The sequence below is a fragment of the Lactuca saligna genome, chromosome 1 (assembly GCF_052625555.1).
Source record: "Lactuca saligna cultivar CGN05327 chromosome 1, ASM5262555v1, whole genome shotgun sequence".
Classification (NCBI taxonomy): domain Eukaryota; kingdom Viridiplantae; phylum Streptophyta; class Magnoliopsida; order Asterales; family Asteraceae; genus Lactuca; species Lactuca saligna.
Genome location: NC_136417.1, coordinates 93,078,413 through 93,097,426, shown reverse-complemented (window position 1 = coordinate 93,097,426; position 19,014 = coordinate 93,078,413).

The following is a 19,014-nucleotide window of genomic DNA, read 5'->3' as shown; positions in this document are numbered from 1 at the left end:
CCGGATCATCTGACAGAAAAAGGAAACGATGGGATAAGAAGAAAGGCAAGAAAACTCAAACCGCCTCCAAGGACCAGCAAATTGTGGCGGTCCATGCTGCCACCACCCCAGCCACACCAGCTGCTCCAGCCCCGCCAAAGGCTTACACTGGAAACTTGCCTAAGTGTCCCAAGTGCCCTTTTCACCACAACGGTCCTTGCCGTGAATTGCAGTGTTCCAATTGCGGACGAAAGGGCCATACTGTCCGATTTTGCAAGGCCCCTCCCAAACCTATCACACAGGTTCCTGGTACGGGAGTGACCCCAACTTGTTATGGCTGCGGTGAAGCGGGCCATTTTAAGAAGAACTGTCCGAAGGCTGCAAATGCTGGGGGAACTGGAAGGTTACTCGCTATCGGTCACAATGAAGCAGTAGCTGATCCCACGGTGGTCACGGGTACATTTCTTCTCAACAACTCTTATGCTTGTGTCTTATTCGATAGTGGTGCAGAAAGAAGCTTCATAAATCAAAACTTTAAACACTTACTCAAACAAACCCCTCAACCACTAAAAGAAACATTCGTTGTAGAAATGGCTAATGGGAAGACAGAAAGCTCTAATGAAATCTATATAGGTTGCACTATCATGTTAGATGATCACCCCTTTTTAATCGATCTTATACCAGTCTCAATCAAAAATTTCGATGTCATTGTTGGTATGGATTGGTTAAGTCTTCACTACGGCGATATCCTATGCTCCGACAAAGCCATTCGCCTGAACCTTCCGAATCGCGAAACCCTATTGATATACGGAGATAAGAAAAGTACAAGCCTTCGTATCATCTCTAGTATGCAGGCTAAGAAATACTTGCGCAAGGAATATCGCGCCTTTCTTGCTCACGTTGTCGACACTAACCAGAAATCGAAAGATCCAAAAGACATTCCGGTAGTATGCGATTTCCCTGATGTCTTCCCGGAGGATCTTCCAGGCCTACCTCCCAAACGACAGGTTGAATTCAGAATCCACCTAATCCCAGGACCTAGCCCCGTAGCTAAGTCGCCCTACCGTCTAGCGCCCACCGAAATGCAAGAACTCTCCGGTCAACTCAACGAACTGCTCAGTAAGGGCTTTATAAGACCGAGCTTCTCAACTTGGGGAGCTCCGGTCTTATTCGTGAAGAAAAAAGATGGATCGTTTCGGATGTGCATCGATTATAGGGAACTCAATAAACTCACGATCAAAAATCGCTATCCTCTCCCTCGTATAGGCGACCTATTCGACCAACTCCAAGGAGCAAATTACTTCTCCAAGATTGATCTTAGATCGGGGTATCATCAGTTACGGGTGCTTGAGGAAGATGTTCCAAAGACAGCCTTCCGAACCCGCTACGGGCATTTTGAGTTCGTAGTGATGCCCTTTGGACCGACTAACGCCCCTGCAGTATTCATGGACTTGATGAATAGGGTATGTCGTCCATATCTAGATCAGTTCGTCATCGTCTTTATTGATGACATACTTGTCTACTCCCGGAGCGAGGAAGAGCACATAAATCATTTACGATTAGTCCTGGAAACGCTGCGATCTGAGAAGTTGTATGCGAAGTTCTCTAAGTGCGAGTTTTGGATCCGAAGAGTGGAATTCTTAGGGCACGTGGTCAGTGAAGACGGAATCCACGTGGACCCCTCCAAAATTAAAGCTATTGAGAACTGGTCAGCACCGAAGACGCCTACAGAAATTCGTCAATTTCTAGGCCTCGCTGGCTACTACCGCAAATTCATCCAAAATTTCTCTCGAATTGCGAAGCCTCTCACTATGCTAACTCAGAAGGGTGTATCATTCGACTGGGAAGAGAAACAGGAGAAGGCATTTCAGACCCTGAAGCGAGCCCTATGCACCGCACCAGTATTATCCCTTCCCGAAGGGATAGAAGATTTCGTCGTATACTGTGATGCATCCAATCAGGGGCTCGGTTGTGTCTTGATGCAACGAGGCAAGGTTATCGCCTATGCCTCGAGACAGCTAAAGAATCATGAAGTGAACTACACTACTCACGACCTCGAGTTAGGAGCGGTCGTCCTTGCACTAAAAATCTGGAGACACTACTTGTATGGGACGAAGAGCGTGGTGTACACTGATCATAAGAGCCTCCAACATATACTGAACCAAAAAGAACTCAACATGAGACAACGTCGATGGGTCGAGCTACTTAACGATTACGACTGTGAAATTAGATATCATCCGGGGAAAGCCAACATAGTAGCTGACGCCCTGAGTAGAAAGGAATATTCCGGTCGAAGGACCAAGTCGTTGACAATGACTATCCATTCGCATCTATCCACACAGATCAAAGAGGCTCAGCTAGAAGCCTTAAAGCCCGAGAACGTAATAGGAGAATCCCTGCGCGGAATGGATAAAAATCTGGAGGTTAAGGGTGACGGAGCCTACTACTTCATGGACCGAATCTGGACTCCATGCCATGGAGGTTTCAGAGACTTGGTTATGAGGGAAGCACACAACACTCGTTACTCCGTTCACCCGGGTTCAGATAAGATGTATCTGGATCTCAAAAAGCTATACTGGTGGCCGAACATGAAAGCGGAGATCGCTACCTTTGTAAGTAAGTGCCTTACTTGCGCGAAGGTCAAAGTCGAATATCAAAAGCCATCAGGACTCCTCCAACAACCGGAAGTACCAGTATGGAAGTGGGAGCGAATCACAATGGACTTCATCACCAAACTACCCAAGACAACAGGTGGATTAGATACCAATTGGGTCATCGTTGACAGGTTGACCAAGTCTGCCCACTTTCTACCCATCAGAGAGACGGACAAGATGGAGAAGCTCACTAGAACTTACATAAAAGAAATAGTGAGACTGCATGGCGTCCCTATATCTATTATATCAGACAGAGATAGTAGATTCACCTCTAGATTTTGGCAATCATTGCAAAAAGGCACTAGGAACGAGGCTGGACATGAGTACAACCTACCATCCGCAGACTGACGAACAAAGTGAGAGGATGATCCAAACCTTAGAAGACATGCTGCGAGCTTGTGTGATCGACTTCAGGAAATCGTGGGATACACACTTGCCTCTTGTGGAGTTTTCCTACAACAATAGTTATCATACGAGCATCAAGGCAGCTCCATTCGAAGCCCTCTACGGCCGGAAGTGCAGATCCCCTTTGTGCTGGGCTGAGGTGGGAGACACTCAGTTAGCTAAAGGACGAGTTCCTGACAGCGCCCTCACAGGTCCGGAGATCATTCGAGAGACAACCGAGAAGATTGTGCAGATACGTGAACGACTAAAAGCCGCTAGGGATCGGCAGAAAAGCTACGCCGACAAACGAAGAAAACCCTTGGAATTCCAGGTGGGAGACCGAGTCCTTTTGAAGGTCTCGCCCTGGAAAGGCACTATACGCTTCAGAAAGCGTGGAAAGTTAAACCCAAGGTACATAGGGCCTTTTGAGATTCTTGCCAGAATCGGCCCTGTAGCTTACAAACTAAACTTACCCCACGAACTAAGTAACATACATTCTACCTTCCACGTCTCAAACTTGAAGAAATGTCTGTCTGACGAGACTCTCGTGATTCCCCTCGACGAGATCGAGATCAATGAGAGCCTCAACTTCGTGGAAGAGCCTGCGGAGATTTTGGATCGTGAAGTAAAATGGACGAAACAAAGCCGCATCCCAATTGTGAAGGTTCGGTGGAACGCCAAGCGAGGACCGGAATTCACTTGGGAGCGCGAGGATCAAATGAAACTCAAATATCCTCATCTCTTTGCTTAGTAGTATTATAATAATGTATCTGTTTGAATTCTAAATTTCGGGACGAAATTCCCCTAACGGGGGGATGATGTGACAACCCCAAATCTATTCCCGTTACAAATCCCATCTCAACTAACGGAATGCGTCACTATACGTTATTTTCTGTAATATTTGGAATCGTCTATAACCGAATATCTAGTTATATGCATGTCTTGATATTATCATAAGTAAATATAACTTGTATGTGTTAACCCCATTTAACTTAATAGAGTTATATTAGTTTTTCAACCACTTCACCCGGGTAAAAAGTTTTAACCCTGTTAAACTTTAAGCATCGAGTAGCCGTGTATCGGGTACGATACCCGAGGCATATGAAATGAGTGTAAACAACATTTGAACACTCTTTTACCACACATTTACTCTCTCTCTCACTACTTTCTCTCTCTAGACCCGAACCCGACTCCAAAACCACGATTTCCGGCTTCAAAACGTAAGGATTTATTCCCTATCTTATTCTAAACATACTTCATTGTAATTAGAGGCCAAAAATCATAGAAAACAAGGATCAAAAGGGAGTTTACGGCCTGAGAAGCCCCTTAGGTCGTAAACCCCTAAAAACATGCCAAAAATCTCATTTTTCCTTCCTTTAAGCTTATGGACTAATTAAGACATATACCTAGGAGAGTTTGGACATTAAAACACAAGGAATTGAAGCTTAAAAAGGAGTTTACGGCCCAAGCTTGTGCTTAGGCCGTAAACACCCCAAAAACCCTTGTTTAATGTCCCAAAAACTCATCTAGGGTGTTTAGTAATTTAGCCTTGACACTAGGAAATGTTTGTTGGATTAATGTCTAAGTCCATAACTATAATTGGTAAGACTTGACCCAACCCGACATGGTCCATTTGGGTTGCACTTCACCGACACAATTTATATGGATAATCTTTTGAGAATAGTATGTTTATGATTAATATTAATATATTATAAGTTCTAATATATTAATATGGAATCATATTATTTAATTAGTATTGATCAAGAATTAATTTATAATTAATTAAGTGATCAAATGGAACTAATTAAATATGGACTCTTATATATATGGAATATGCCAAGTTCATTTAGGTTGGGCTAAGCTTTCATGGATAGTCCATGGAGTGTTTAACCCATGGATCCTAGGAAATGATAGGTCATGGGTATTAGGGTTTAACCCTAATCCTCCATACTATATAAAGATGTCCTTGGTTGGTGAAATTGGCACTAGTGTGGATACACTAAAGAAGGGCTAGCCAATTTCACTAGAGAGAACCATGTAATCATATTATCTAAAGTATTCCAAGGTGTCTTGGTGATTTGTGATTCCACTTGAGGCTTCCACACTATTGGGGCTAAGCTCTTAAAGCTTGAAGACATCAAGCTACATCAAAAGAGGTATGTATTCTATCTTGCTAAGTCATTGTTTTGTATGCTAGATTAGGATAATACCTTGGAAGTTCTTATTTGTATGTATAATAAAGAAAACATAGATCCAAGTTATTTAGGGTTGCATGTACACTTAGGAGTGTTAGAATGCTCAAAACCCAACAGTGGTATCAGAGCCACGGGTTGTTTTCTGTTATATTGATGCAAATATTTTATTTTCAAAGTTGAAAAAAAAAACCATGAAGTTTGTCAAATTTTAAGATAATTACTTGTTCTTGTGAAAAACTAATTATTTGTAAAATTTGAATAATTTTCTTTATGAGTTGAATTAGGTCAAATTTAATAAAAGATAAAATAATATGATTATTTTATTAGTTTTAAAAGTTTGATCTAAAGAGTTTTATTTTTTGAAACCTCCATAAGTTATGGATATGAAAAGGTTTTAAAAAAAATTGATTCAAAGTTTTTATGGAGTTACAAAATTTGGTGTTAATGTTTTAAAGGATTCCATAACTTAAGAATAAGTTATGGATCACCAAAAGTTTTTTGTGTTACCTTGTTTTATGAATGAATTTAGATTAATGAATAAAATTATGTGATAGTTGGTTTTAATCCAAATTAATCTAAGAATTGATTCTAAAATGTGCTTTATTAACTTGTCCTCAAGTTATATGAAAAGTCACATTTAAGAATCATAAAACTCATAAAAATTGGCAAAGGTAACAAAAATGAAGAGTCTAGTTCTAATTAAATGGTTTTATGACTCGATAACTTGTCCTCAAGTTATGGAGGACCAAGAGTCTCTTCATTTAATAAAATAAAATAAAATAAAATAAGGTGTAACCTTAATTAATTCCATAAGTTATAAAATAACGAAAAGTTAATTCTTTTATTAGTTTAAAGTCTTCCATAACTTGTCCTCAAGTTATGGAACTTGAAGAGTTTTTGGATTAAAACTACTTTAAACACATAAGTTATGGAATTAATTAGTTTTGAATAGTTTCAAAACTTGCCCTCAAGTTTTGGAATTTGTAAAGTTTTCTCTTATGAATACTTTAATTCCATGTTAGCCCTTAGAATTTTAAAAGTTAAAATTCAACCCTTATACTTTATAATATTATAAGTTAATAATATATATATGTATAAGAGTAACGTCAGTCTTACCGCTAGTACGCCTCATTCACGAAGCCGGTCTATAAGGTGGGTATAAGGTTGTTGCCTATAAAATGGCAACTTAATGGGTGTCCACTCTCACCCACCGCTTGCTTGACCGGTGGAGGGTCGTTAGCCGAACGGGTTTGACAAGACTATAATTCTCCTTCATTAAAATTATTAATGATAATACTAAGTAACTAAACTCTTAATAATACCCAATCTTAGTTACTTAGGAAAAATGTGAATAAGGTGCTAACCCATGAAATTACACTTTACACTTTGTCTAAGTCGTTAGTGGAGCGTGTGTGGTTAACCGGCACACTAACTTGGACTTAACAAGGTAGGTAAAGGGTGACTTAATATTTATCATAGTATCGATGGAGCGTGTGTGGTTAACCGGCACATCGATTGAGGGGTAAACACTTAAGGGTACCAAGTAATTTGCATGGTTACTTCACACCTTGTTTTGTGATCCTCGGCATCCCAGTCACAAAACCTGAAGGGCACACTCGAGATTGAAACATGCCATTGAACAGTTCAATGAATCTCAATAGATCTAGGAGTTTCAAAACCAATTAAAACCTAATAAATTCATTTTGTTTATCTTGGTGGAAATTGGTGAATCGTCATTCACCTACCTTCAAATATTTTATAGCTTGGATTACGGCATCCCTCTTCTAAGTTATAAAATTGTTTGTTGGGTCCTAGCCTTAATATTTCATATTGGGTGTTATATTAAGGACTTAAGATCAACTATCTTGAATATCTCCCAAAAGATGTCTGGTTTAGACATTTATGATCTTCCTAAATCTCTTGAAACAAGCTTTCCTAAATGAAGATGATGTCCCATGGAAATCATACTTCTTTCACCTCCTCCAACTATTCTCCCTAACCCACAAGTTCTTGAAAAGTTTAAGGTCACTCAAGCCCTATTGGCAAGGCAAGGTCTAGGTGTGATCATATCTTGGAGATGTAGTCACATATTGACAAGCCGGGAGAGTTGGGTGTCAAAATCTTGAGAAAGTTGGTGGTTCAATCACTTTCTAAGTCACATAGTGAGTTCCTTTGGGACACCTATGAAATAGACTATGACAAGACCCTTAATGATCGTATCTATTTGTTAAGATCAACTTCCTTAAAAATTGATGGACAATGACAATAGTGACATAGGAAATCCCGGAAAGCATTCTCTTCCCAATGGAAAGGGATCGGCCATAGTCAACTCGGTTGACCAAATGGTAAAGAGAAAAAGATAAGTCCGTGATACTCCCGCGTACCATTATCAAAGGGTCCATATGTTTATATTGCCAAAGGAAGGGGCATTGGTTGCGAAGCTGCCAAATTTACCTAAGGATGTTAAAGTCAATAAGTTTGACTCTACTTCAGGTAAAGTCCACTATCTAACTCTGTTAAGTTTCTATTCTGATATTCTTGATACATGATGTGACTGGGTCACATGGTGATGTTTTAAGAATCAAAGAAAAAGTAAAGAAACTTAAAGAAAGAATATGCTGAATCTGATCACGTAGATGGATTTCTATCGCATAGTTTGAAGATCGGATTCTTGAGCTACTTCTCAGGAGTTATGAGATATTGCTTAGGAATAGATAACAACAAGTTTTCATATGGATTGTAAGGATAAGTTTTTCCGCAAAGTTTTAAAATAAAAGAAAAATTTTTGATTTTATTTATTTTAAAATATCCTTACAATGCCATTTGAGGAAAAATTGTTGCTTATATGATTCCAATAATAGCAAGAGTGGAAATATGAAATTGATTCTTTCATTTGTGGTAATGTCTAGATTTACCAAATAAGGAAAGATTCTCATCACTCAAGTTTCAATTGGACCGGAACTTGGAATCATGCAAGTTGTATAGCATGATGAATGAGAACTTTCAAGTATTGGAAAATTAAGATTAATAACTCGGTCACATGGATGTGTGAGTCAAGTAAAGGACTAAGGGATCGAGTACACATTCTTGTGCACTGATTTAGTCCACCACAAAAGATTGATAAGACTATTAGTCATAGTTTACTAAAGCTCAGTAAATATGATTATACTTACATGCTTAAGTGTAACTCTGAGACATTGGAAAAAAAGGTTCCAATGTAAGGCAGAGCGAATAAGAAGAATCAATCTAGGCAGAAGGATAAAAGTTTCTCAAATCTAAAAAGATGGGAGAGTACTTTAGTATCAGTTTTTGTGATCATCTTAATGATTAAGAAACCATAGCATAATTAGTTCTCTAAGGAAGTCTTAGTGCATTCTTATGACTAAGAAGAGGGATCTTGAATTGTTGAAATGGTTAAATCAAGAAGATGAGTCATACTTCGTTCTAGTACAAGTCTTAGAGTCATACTCCAAGATTGTAACTTGAGTGACATGTCTTAAAGAAGGTTTAAAACACTTGTCAAATGTAAGAGTAAAAGTTTTTTACTCTGGTACATTTGAAATTGGTAAGTTGTGATGTTTTGGATAAAACAAAGACCAACTTAGGCCAATTGTGTGAAGTGTTTTTCTTGATTAGAATCCACACTATCTCTTGAATATTTGACAAGGGAGTCTTATAGGTCAAGAGGACAGTGGGAGTCTTAAAGGTCTTGAAATTCTCAAGAACTAATTAAGAATAAAACCTGAAGTTCTTCTCTAGCACACGACTAGAGGTTTATAACCTATCGTGTTGACATATTCTGTGCCCATTCCAGTTAAAGTTGGTTTTGCATATGAGTTCTTAGAGTTCTCAATTTGTTGCACAACAACTTGGAAGCAATGGCAGGCCCTTGAGCTGCCAGGTAGCAAGAAGTTAAGATTGAGTTCGGTCCATATGAGTTTGGATTTGTCATTATCTTTGTCTTGTGATTATGGTTTTGACAATTCACATGGATAAGAACACATACACCATTAAATCTAAGTGTCATAAGGTTTCTCTCCGATTCATGAAAATGATGGTGAGGAAACACTTTCACTAAGTAGATTCTAGCTAGATAGCAATTGTGATATTTGCATTCTCAAAGTCATTAGTGGAGCGCGTGTGGTTAACCGGAACACTAACATGGACTTGTGAGAAGTGGCAAAAAGGTCTAAACATTATGATTACGGCATCCCTCTTTATAATTGTTTAGATACACAAGTGTGCTATCTAAGGGAAGGTGTATGATTTTGATAAAGTCTTATCAAAACAATCTAGTATCAAAAATCTGAACTTTGGTAAGAAAGTCAATGAAGTATTGATTTCTAGAAGTCCAGGTGATTTCTGAGAACATGTCAAAGCTAGTGGGAGCATAAGTATTGCAAGTTAGCAATGTTAATTATAGAAAAAAAAAGTTTCAATTGGGAAAAAGTTGTTTTGCTATAATTAAGGGAGAGAAAATTATACTTCATCTCAAATCTATAAGCTTAGATCGTGAGGTTTTAATCATTTAGTCAAGGATATATATGAATTTCATGTTGGAATGGCTCAACATAAGGAAATTTTGTATATGAGTCCATTATTTGCGTTCTAAAATTCGATTATGATTACGGCATCCCTTTTTAGAATCTGAATTATGTGAACTTGGCAAATTGAAATGGAAATGTTATAGCAAAAGACTGGTTTAGTCTTTATGTGAGACATCATGAATCGATTCACATATACTTCGGATATAGGATCGATTACATGTGCTATATTCATCCTTTCTAAAATTTTCCAAATGCCTGGGGCATTAAGAAGGGAAAAGGTTTAGAACTGGATATGACTAAAATGATTAAACAATTGTTGAGGACAATCTAAGGTTTACCAAAGATTGGTTGCTGAAGGACAGTTGGAAGTATAGTGATAATTCTAGAAGGACCATATTGACATAATCTGGAAGGAGGCAACTCTTGTTCAGAAGTAATAGTCAAAATGGATTCTGGAAATGTTTCAAAGTTAGAATTTTCAATCTGTGTAAGATTAAGGAAACTTAATGCAAGAAGGATGTTTCCAAGGAGCTGATCTCCTTTGGAATACTCTTTAAAGTTTGTTGTCAAGTCTTTATGACTTTGTGCATAATCATTACAAGAGGATCAATGCATATAAGTTTAGAATCTAACAGATTTCAGTAAATGGCATGAATTTGGAATTCTTGCATTTGCAGTAAGGATTTGGGAGTGTGAAAAGAGAATCATTGAAGTTATGTTCAATTGATCTAGTTCACAAAGTAAAGATCATAGACAAACATAGTATGCATACTTGGTGTGTGGCATGACTAGTGTTTAAGAAAACATAGTGTACATGCTTGGAGCATGGGACAACTATTGTTTTAAATTCAAGAATAAAGTTGATAGCTAAAACAGTATACAATGAATAATGTGTAATCATATGGTGATAAATAAAAGGTGTTTTATTTATGTTCAAAGGGTTGATACCATATTGGATTCAATTATTATTGTGTTTCATTTTTCATGTTTTGACTTCCCGAATAAACTGGGTTATTCTTCCGGAATGACTAAGTTATTCAAACCATCCACAGTCGGTCATATGTTGGAAGTAGATATGAATTAAGACTGCCATGATGGGTTGTAGAGGTCTAAGGTGTTGGACAAGGCTACAACAATCATGAGTGCTCATAAGTTCTGAGTATTGGATTCAACCCGCGCTCATTGGAATCACTTCATGGATTTTATCACGAGTGATCATGAGACGATAATATCTTATATTCTTCAAACCTAGAGATATAAGTTGTTACTATGAGTTGATAGTACATTGATTGCACGTAAACGCATACGGTAACTCGGTGTTATAAAACGTGCCTTTGTGTATGATTCAACAAGTAGTAGAACAAGCCATATGAGTCGAAGTTTATCCGTTCCTTTTACCTTCGGGATAAAAGCGATATCTGTGGGCCCCTCGATGATTTGATGATGACAAATGGAAGTGCTCGGCCGGGCCAGGACTGATTTGATTTGTTCAATTAGTCAGTCGTCATAAATCGGAAATCGGGAAACAACAAATGGACAGAGAGAATGATTATAATCCATGTCTCAGTCCATATGATATCTAGAATGGAGGAATATATGATCTCTTATCTAATGGACAAGTCACTGACAAAGGTCAGAGTTCATCTACAAGGTCAGAGTTCGACAGAAGCTTTTGAGAGCTACGATTGCCGGTTGGTGCCTGAAGTCATACGCAATAATAGTTTTAGACTTATCCAAGTGGGAGACTGTTGGATTAAAGTCTAAGTCCATAACTATAATTGGTAAGACTTGACCCGACCCGACATGGTCCATTTGGGTTGCACTTCACCGACACAATTTATATGGATAATCTTTTGAGAATAGTATGTTTATGATTAATATTAATATATTATAAGTTCTAATATATTAATATGGAATCATATTATTTAATTAGTATTGATCAAGAATTAATTTATAATTAATTAAGTGATCAAAAGGAACTAATTAAATATGGACTCTTATATATATGGAATGGGCCAAGTTCATTTAGGTTGGGCTAAGCTTTCATGGATAGTCCATGGAGTGTTTAACCCATGGATCCTAGGAAATGATAGGTCATGGGTATTAGGGTTTAACCCTAATCCTCCATACTATATAAAGATGTCCTTGGTTGGTGAAATTGGCACTAGTGTGGATACACTAAAGAAGGGCTAGCCAATTTCACTAGAGAGAACCAAGTAATCATATTCTCTAAAGTATTCCAAGGTTTCTTGGTGATTTGTGATTCCACTTGAGGCTTCCACACTATTGGGGCTAAGCTCTTAAAGCTTGAAGACATCAAGCTACATCAAAAGAGGTATGTATTCTATCTTGCTGAGTCATTGTTTTGTATGCTAGATTAGGATAATACCTTGGAAGTTCTTATTTGTATGTATAATAGAGAAAACATAGATCCAAGGTATTTAGGGTTGCATGTACACTTAGGAGTGTTAGAATGCTCAAAACCCAACAATGTTGAAGTACATCAAACAACACCATTTGAGGACAAAATGAGGAGTTTACGGCCTAGCCTAAGCTTGGGCCGTAAACACCCAAAAATTTGTGTCAAACAAGTCCCAAAACTTATCTAGGGCATGTAAGGAAATTAGCTAAGGCCCTAGGAAGTGTGTTGTACCATTAAACATCTCATTTTGATGCCAAATGAAGAGTTTACGGCCAAGGCTATGCTTGGGCCGTAAACTCCCCAATATTTATGCCAAAAATGTCCCAAAACTCCTTATAAGGCCTTCTAGTATTTATCTAAGATGAATGAAGGGGTGTTGTACCATTTAAACAACCATTTTGGTGAGTTCATACCCCTTTAATGAACCTTTCAAATGTTTTAAATGTTTTAGGGGGGAGATACAAGTTGCTTATATATGTTATTGAAAAGTTTTACAGAACGATTTTTCAATGTTACGAGGATTAATCACATGTGATTCACCATCCTTAGTTCAAATCACATGTGATTTATCACTATGCCTTATATACAAATTTATACATTTTCAAAACTATTTTTGGACAAGCAAGCCAGATTTTAAATGTTCTTTTGGTAAATACTTTTATTAAAACAATTTACTTATAAAATGTAACCATTCTGATATATCTATATAAGTAAGACTTGGAGGACTTAGGACCGATATCTCGCCTTATTTCCTATTATTGTTTGATTGTGGGCTTAGGGTAGTAGTTATCCGTCCGACTGTCGTTGATTTCTTAGTTATATAACTTGTATATTAGTATGGGACACGAATATTTCTCTCTTCACTAAATACTAAAGTCACTAACATGTCAAGAACCATCCATACTAAGTTAACTATAATCGGTATAGTTAATGTTGCTACTGCTATTACTCGCTAAAGTCACTACTCCTTACGCTATAATACTCACTATTACTACACAATACACTAGTAAGAGAATACACTATGCTCAATACTAAAAGATTACTACACTATAACAAAAGAGAAAACACTAGACAAACAATAATACACTAACTCACTACGGGTTACTCAATTCGTTATCCACTACGCCCGGAGTTTTCCAACTGGAAGACGACACTACATGTATAGATCTATACGGGGCAGACGCTATTACATCCCGACTGTTAATTTCAGTCCGCGTCGTGCAGGCCAAGGGATGCCACTACTTCACTACACTGTGGATGACTGGGAAGGTCATGGGATCCTCTATTATCCTCAGTATTAGTAATACACAAGGAATACACTATAACTACACTAAAATACTACACTAAATGCTAAACTACATCCCGAAGTAAGTAAGTATCTATCACTAAAGGAAGTTTGCACCTCTATCACTGATTACAGGCTTAACCTATTCTATCACATTTACTAGTTGGAGATTTGCTAATATAGTTTTACAATAAACTGTTTCAAAAATGAGGAATGCATACCTTTCACAGATTTTCACTTACAATGTATTTTCTGGAAAATATGGGATTTTCTAGGTTTCTACTACTTCTGAATATAAATAACGCATTTTTCGTACTAATGCTTTATATACAAAAACTCACACTAAAATCTTATGAACGTGATTTATGCTGATATTCGTTTTCAAAATAACTTGTATCTTCAGGTCAAGGATAGACAGGTACAGACGCAACATTTTTGGAGAAGATGGAGCACACGAGACCCATCTCTTATTTTGATTTACTTTTTGGTGATTGTTAAACATTACAAAAACACACATGTAATTAAATTCACTATGTAAATGCAATGGTTGTATGTTTCTTGTTTTTACTATTATGCAATTGTGATGATACTGTACATGACGTCCTCCACCCCGAAACGAATTCCGCCGTTATCGGTTTTGGGGTGTGTCAAAAAGCGATCAAAATTCTAGGTTCGGTTCCACTGATGATCAAAAACAAATGGGTCACCTAGAATCTCAAGTCAAGAAATCATCTCAGTCTAAATTCTCTCATTCTAACTCTTCTAATTCTTTCAATTCTTCTAATTCCTCTCAACCACATTCTAAATTCTATTCTGTTCGCTCTCAAAAACCTAAATCATCAACTGATCTGAAAGGAAAATTAAAGGTTTCGTTAGCTAAAACAGAGTCCAAACCAAAAGAAACAAATCCCAATAAAATTAAGGTTTTCACCATCAAAAAGAAAGATGAAACAACACTAATAAAAAGAACATATCTTGTTGACATCTCTCTTACTATTCCTGTTCCTGTGAAAGGCTCACGTGGACCCAAGAAACTTTGGGTTCCTAAATCTGCTTAATTTTTGCAGGTTATCAGTGATGAGCAGTTTGACGAAGAATGGTACATTGACAGTGGCTGCTCGCGTCACATGACAGGAAGGAAGGAAGAGCTAAGGGAATTTAGGTCTCTTTCAAATGGTGGAAATGTCAAGTTCGGGAACAACTCCTTCGACACCATAAAAGGCTATGGAATGATTACAAACGACGATTTCACGATTAGGAAGGTTGTATACGTAGAAGGACTACAACATAACCTCATCAGTGTATCTCAGCTTGTTGGAGGTACCGGTCTCAAGGTTTCATTCGACGATGAGGGTTCAGAAATAATTAAGAAGAAGACGAAAAGAGTTATTCTCAAGTCGGAGCGCAAAGGTGAAATGTTTCCCCGGAACCTCAAACCCATCAAAGGGAATCCAGCTATCTGCCTATTATCCAAAGCACAATCTGACGAAAGCTGGCTGTGGCACCGAAGGCAATCACATCTCAACTTTAAGGATATCAACAAACTTGTCACTGGAGGTCATGTTCGAGCTCTTCCATTGCTCAAGTACGATAGAGAACATTTGTGTGCTTCATGTGAAATGGGGAAGCAGAGTCGTCAAAGTCATCTATCAATAATAAACACTAAAGTTGTTGAACCGCTAGAGTTACTTCATATTGATTTGTGTGGTCCATCATCTATTGAAAGCATTGGCGGTAGCAAGTACATTCTTGTTATTGTTGATGACTTTTCGCGTTTTACATGGGTGTTCTTTTTGAAGCTTAAATCTGAAGCGACTCACAAGCTAAAGATGTTCATCAAGCAGGTTGAAGTACAACTGAAGAAAGTCGTTCGCAACATCAGGAGCGACAATGGGCTGGAGTTCAAAAATAAAGAATTCGAAGAGTTCTTGGCAGAAAAAGGAACCAGTCACAACTTCTCAGCTCCCTACACACCTCAACAAAACGAAATTGTCGAAAGACAAAATCGATCTTTGTGTGAAGCGGCCCGAACCATGCTAAGTTTTGCTTCTTTACCTTTATATTTTTGGGCTGATGCTATCTCTGCAGCTTGTTTTACACAGAACAGGTCATATCTCAATAAGCGATTCACTCTCACTCCTTATGAGATCATCAACAACAGGAAGCCAAATGTCAAATTTTTCCATGTGTTCGGCTCACGGTGCTTCATCTTCAATTCTAAAGAACACCGCAACAAGTTTGATGTCAAAGCCGATGAAGGGATTTTTCTGGGCTATTCTCTCACTTCTAAAGCGTACAGGGTATTAAACAAACACTCGAGGAAAATAGAAGAAACTTATTACGTAACTTTTGATGATAGCTATGTCAAAAAGCTAAAGGCTAATGTAGACATAGCTGGAGAAATCTTTCCTCAAACAGGTCAAGTCACAGCCTCGATTGCAAACCTCTTTGAGAAGTTTGTCGAGTTATTTGATGAACCAGAGAAGGCCATTCTCTCGGAAGCCAGCACAGCAGACAACAGGGTAGATCATCTGAAGCAACTTGTCGAAGATGCAACAACGCGAATAAATGAAGGAGAATCCAGTTCCAACAAATCTCCACAGCACAATGCTTCAGTCGAGGGGGAGGATCCATCTTCGTCATCACAGCCGAGCTCACATGTTGAGGGGGAGAACAGTTCTCAAGCTGCTCCCAAACGCTCTTCAACAACCGAAAGTGCCTCACCACCCGAAGGTACATCAACACCCGAAAGCTCAGCACTACCAGAAACCTCTGTAGCTCAAGATACTCAAGAAATACCTGAAAGCTTATCTATCGAGGGGAATAATGTCGATATGCTTCATGACGATGAAAGTCAATCCGAACTACAAGAGATGGTAAACGCTGAATTGGATCCATCCTATCATCCAAATTACCCTCCTCTCCTCAAATGGACCAGAGATCATCCTGTCTCTCAAGTTGTCGGTAATGTCTCTGAAAAGGTTCTGACCCGATCACATCTTAAGGCAAAACAAACTTCCTTATTTTCCAAAGTAGAATTCTGTATGTTTGACTCCTTCGTATCAAAAGTTGAACCAAAGACAATTAACACTGCTCTTGATCACTCCGATTGGGTTCAAGCTATGCAAGACGAACTGAATGAATTCGAAAGGAACAAAGTTTGGCGCCTCATTCCATCTCCTCAAAATGCCCCAGTTGTTGGTCTCAAATGGGTATTCAGAAACAAAATGGACAAGGAAGGGAACGTGATACGAAACAAAGCACGTCTGGTGGTGAAAGGATACTATCAGGAGGAAGGAATTGACTATGAAGAAACTTTTGCTCCTGTAGCTAGGCTGGAATCCGTTAGAATATTTTTTGCCTATGTTGCACACAAAAACTTTGAAGTCTACCAAATGGATGTCAAGTGTGCATTTCTAAATGGAGAACTTGAAGAAACAGTGTATGTGGAGCAACCTCCTGGATTCGTAAATGAAAGGTACCCTAATCATTGCTATATTTTAAACAAAGCCGTATATGGACTGAAACAAGCTCCGAGAGCCTAGTATGAAATGATAACAAAGATTTTAAAGATGTCCAAATTCAAACAAGGTTCGGTTGACCCAACCTTCTTTCGTAAGAAGGAAGGTAACCACCTTATGATTGTTCAAATTTACGTCGATGATATCATCTTTGGCTCAACGAATCCTAGCTTAACGGCTGAATTCAGAAAGCTGATGGAGACTAAATTTGAAATGAGCTCAATGGGTCCAATTAACTTTTTCCTTGGTTTAAATATTAGATAGGGACCCGAAGGCATCTTTATTAATCAGGAAGCTTACACAAAGACTTTCTTGGTAAAATTTGGCATGATGGGAGATTCAAAGGTTAAAGTTCCAATGGCGTTCGACACCAAGCTCACTCCATCCTTGGATAAGCCAGCAATTGATATTACGTTATATCGCCAGATGATCGGTTCTCTGATGTATCTTACTGCTAGCAGGCCTGATATAATGTTCTCTATATGCTACTGTGCTAGATTTCAGGCGAATCCACGTGAACCTCATATGCTTGCAGTGAAGAACATACTTCGTTATCTCATGCGAACTACCTCTTTAGGTCTATGGTATCCTTCCAACTCAAGCTTCTTCGTTCAAGCCTACTCAGATGCAGACCTTGGAGGTTGTGGACTAAACAGGAAAAGCATCACTGGAGGCTGCCAATTCCTTGACGGGAAGTTGGTTAGTGGCAATCAAAGAAACAAACTTGTGTGTCTTTGTCTACAGCTGAAGCAGAATACATTGCAGCTGCCTCCTGCACTTCTCAAGTGATTTGGATCCAAAGTCAACTCCGGGACTATGGACTCAATATGAAAAAGATCCCACTATATTGTGACTCTGAAAGTGCAATTAGGATATGTCATAACCCAGTACAACACTCCAAGACCAAGCACATAGCACTGAGGTATCCCTTCATTAAAGATCATGTGGAAGATGGGAACGTTGAAATTCATTTTGTTAGAACCACTGATCAACCGGCTGACGTCTTCACCAAAGCCCTTCCTGAAGCGTCGTTCAACAAAATTCTACAAGGGCTAGGCATGATGGAATCAGAGTCAGTACCACAATTTACCTCTCAAACTCAAAAGTAAGAAGCGAAATAGACCGAACGTTCATGTTCGGGTCTTGTACTCATGTACCGAAATGAACCGAACGCTCGGGTTCGGTTGGATGATCTGCTTTTCGCTCATCAATCAAAGGTGGTTTTCTTGGTTGTAAATTTCATGTACAATTGTTCCAAATTCATTTATCTTATTGTCAAAAGTATTCCCTTTTTGAAAATCTATTTTCTTTGGTAACCGAAATAGACCGAACGTTCGGGTTCGGTTTCTCGATTTTTCTCACCCGAAATAGACCGAACGCTCAAGTTCGGTTCCAAAGTTTTTTTTTTTTTTTACCCCCGAAATAGACCGAACGCTCGGGTTCGGTTTCTCAAATTTTCACAACCGAAATAAACCGAACGCTTGGGTTCGGTTCCAAAGTTTTTTTTTTTAACATTTTAATTTTTTTTTCTGTCTTATTTTTTTTATTTTTTTTTATTTTTTATTTTATTTTATTTTTTCTTTCACTATTATTTATCAAAAATTCCAAAAATATTTTTCTTAATATATAATTTCAAAAACTCCAAAAATATTTTGTTTTTTATTTTCTTTTTGGCTTTAATTTTATTTCTGTGTTTTTTTATGGGGAAATTGTTGAATTAGTTAAGTGTCCCTAGAAGCATGCTGCTGTATGTGTCCAAAGCCTCATCTGATTCTGAATAATAGCCTTAATGACTTGGTATACACAAACCTTGTCTTCCCAATTAGGCTATCACATTTATTCTAATCGTGAGCTACCTAACTCTCTTCTCACAAGAGATAAGAGTTTTCTGCTTAGTCCTATCTTTCACAGCAGAGGTACTTTGATTTCTTACACCATCTACATTACATTTCTCCATCCCACTCAGTTCACAAACGTAACCCTTGAGACTCTCAGAAATTACCACTGAGGTTTATGGTTACCCAATA